Here is a 3,705-nt window from a genome sequence, read left to right on the forward strand (position 1 = left end):
CCCGGCCCGCCGCTTCGGCAGGGAGGAAGGAGGCGTAAACTGAGCGCAGCTGCCTTTTTTTGCAGAAGCAGGTACCGAAGTGGAGCTAGACTGGAGCGTCTCCGTGTGATGCTGGCTGAGGAGATGCGCGGGGTTTGGGCATGGTATCTGGAAGCAGAGAGGACGTCCCCCTCTTCCCGTGTGCCAGGAACTGGGGGACCCTTAAAATCCCTTTGACTCCTGCCCTCCGCTCTAGTATCAGAGCAAAACGAGCTGGGGAAAAACTTGTTATCGTACCTCCGTGCTGCTTCAAAGCATTACGAGACGAGGGACCTCTTTAGAAACCTGGTCGGCTCGTCGGTGGGTTTGTTGCCCAGACTGCAAGCCAGCAATATTTTGTATTAAAACTCCATTTTCTTAAGCTTTTGTGTAAAAGAGCAGAGATGTAGCTGTCCCCACTGGTTTAACTAGCCGCCAGCATGTTGATTTGTGACAGTGAGATTTCACRGGTTTGCTTGTCCTAGTTGTGGTTACAGCAAGCCTAGAGGGATGTGCAAAACGGAATTAACAAGGCAGCGATTCCAGTGTTGGTTTCCCTTTTTTCCTTGCCAAATTGTATTTTCTCTGCAGCAGATGAGTTTCTTCGCTGCAGGTCCCCCAAACTCCTCCGTCGGTACGAAACGCGTGTCGGATGTTACACAGACTRAGCCGGGCTGCCAGCTCCTTTCTCTGGAACTGCTTCTGTAAGCTTCCAGGCACGCTTTGACCTGGTGAGCGTGTCTGAAGCTGCYCGTGGAGCAAGGGCAGCCATGGAACAGTGCAATACGCTTTATCCGCCTTTTGCAGGTTTAAAAGCAGGTAAYATTTTCACTTGAATGTAGCATGATGTTCATAATCCAGGCTAGAAACACAAGCTTTGCCTTGTCGTGGTTTCCTACCTGCCGTTCTTGTGTCGGGAACGGTGGAGTTTTAATACTCTAGCCACGCTGTTAGATCTCTGATATAAAATTGCTCGAATAAAGTTTATTTAATGCAATCCTTAAAAGTTAATTTACATAAATAAGAAGCATAAACTTTGCAGATTTTGTCTGATACTTCAGATCATTTACTGGTGATGTTCTGTCAGCCATGACCCAATCTGTAAAATTCAGACTAGCTATATCTGGAAAATAAAAAGATGATTTTTGCGAAGTGTCATTTTTCTTCATCTTACCAAAGATGCACTTCTTGCTGAAATTTCCTAGCATTCAGCTGTTAACTTCCAAAAAGTCATTTAAAAAACTTGAAGCTTCTCTGTGCAAAAAATATTTTCTTTGTGTTATTTGAATAAAATCACAAGAATTCTGTCAAGAGGTGTCAAAACCTGGATTCAAGCAGTATTATAAAAATGTGTTAAGTCTGCTAGCTTTGGCTGCAGTTTGTTCTCCAATTTCCCATCAAAAGTATTTGAAACAGTGTATTTAACCTGTAATTTTTATTCCAGTTTCCCAACCTAATTCTTGCATCTTCTTGTCAAATTGTAGAACAGAATATTCTCTTCATCTTTATTGGWCTTAGATGCAGAGAAGGCCACTTTGTATACTCAAAGGCTTAATCTATCACTTGCCCATCCTACATTTTGTCTAAATATATCTTTAGGTTAGTGTCAATTAAATAATTTTATCAGTCATTCCTGCAATTGATGTTCTCATTCCCTCAATTTTCCTTGTCAAGAATTATTAGTCTTTTTTTATTCCTTAGGAATTCTGACCCTCACTGCTCAGACAAAAGAATTTGAATTTAGTCTGAAGCCTATCTTATCTTGAAAAACGGCCATGTATCTGACGGTAGGGTTCGTTTTCTTATGGAGGTGACTCTTCAACATGCTAATTTCTCCACTGATTTATTTGTCGATCGTTTCGTTGGAAAGGCTTAAYGCGGTTTGCACAAGCTCTTACGTTATGCCTAGTCCTCGACCAGAAGTTCACCATCAGACGRACTCCCAAGGAAACTCGTGTAAAATCTGCCGAAGTCAGTGGCACAAAAAGCCTGCATAATGAAACTGCCTCGGATGTCTTCAGATTGGTACATGAGAGACTGGATCGCTGTTGTCTGTTTGACACAAGAACATGTGCGCTGTTCTATAATTGTAACTGCATTTTATAATAATTAAATAAAAACACGGGRGAAAATACTGTTTTTCAGCCAGAATAAAACCTTCAAATAAGTGTTTGAGGACATGATGATATGGATTAAACAAACAAGAGTACTGAAATATTGGGCTCTGGCAAAAAATTGTTAATTGCATTTTTGTCAGTGGAGATTTCATTCTGAGGACCCATAAGTGGTAAATCCTAAGGTCTCTACTGTATTTTTAATGGAAAAAAAAATCTCCAATACATACGTGATGAAGAGGACCTATTTTATTTTTAATTAACATTTGCCATTCTTAATGGTTTCTTTGTACGATGTTCAAGCAAACACTGAATAAAAATGGATTTTGCAGTGTATTTTGAAAGGGTCTGGAGATGCACCTGCTTCCTTCACCACAGAGCTTATTGAGAGATGTGATAGTTATATAGCAGGGTGTGTGTATAGCACTGTATTAATGAATATTAAAATCAAATATTAAAAGTTCTGCATTCACTGAGTGATGCCCATTCTCATGAAAAATGAGCGAAGTTTTTTCTTCCTCTGAGATAACATCAGGAGTGAACATACAATTTAAGACCATCTTCATGTGTACATACATTTTGTACACAAAATCTTTAAAGAGCAAATTACCTTAAAAGAATGATACAGCTGCACACTGAAGTTCTCTGTCATCTTCAGATCAAATGCAAATAGCATCATCTTCAACTTCTCTTTTCACTGAGCTCCTCAGTCCGTCAAGGAGCAGTCATCTGAGACGCGGATCTTGCAGAGCAGGGTAATGCTCTCCAATATTAGGTAGGTAATGGGAACAAATTCTAGGCTTGAAGGTAAGTTGCTAGAAAAAATTGTCTCCCATATGCAGGAGCAGTTCCCGCGACGCACTGGCATTATGGAAAGCAGAGCTTTACTATGTGGAGGTCACGATCCAGCTAACCCGGACTGATTCCTTCCGAAGCTTTGAATCTGATTCAAGATTTGCCAAGGGGTCACCAACATGCAGCGCCATCAGCAGCTTGCRTTACTGGCTTTGTGCACTCTGAAACCATTGCAGGTTTCTAAAATCAGTGTTTTAACACTGAACGCTGAGATTTACCGTAATCAAGCGTGGCGATCACAAGCACAAGGCTTTCCGTAGCTAAGTCTAATGCTGAGTGGTTAAGGCACAGATTTTTTTCAACCAGAATACAGAAACTGGCAGATCTGAGTATCTAGAACTGATGAGGAATTCCAGCTGCCATAAGGGTGTGAACTGCCTCACGGATCTAAAGATTTAATGCTGGGCTGGTGGCAAATCAGGACAATGTCACAGAGGTGACAGATTATTTGGAGTGTTTCTTTCTATCCAACAGCATTACCCTGCTCTGCAAGATCCGCGTCTCAGATGACTGCTGCTTGACRGACTGAGGAGCTCAGTGAAAAGAGAAGTTGAAGATGATGCTATTTGCATTTGATCTGAAGATGACAGAGAACTTCAGTGTGCAGCTGTATCATTCTTTTAAGGTAGTTTGCTCTTTAAATCTTCCACAAACCTCTTGATGTTTTTTTTTTTTTTTTCCTCAGATGTATAGAACCTGTTTCTTCTTTAATGGATAC

Source organism: Rhea americana, unplaced genomic scaffold (assembly GCF_003343005.1).
Source record: "Rhea americana isolate MKP2758 unplaced genomic scaffold, rheAme1 scaffold_139, whole genome shotgun sequence".
In the NCBI taxonomy this organism is placed as follows: domain Eukaryota; kingdom Metazoa; phylum Chordata; class Aves; order Rheiformes; family Rheidae; genus Rhea; species Rhea americana.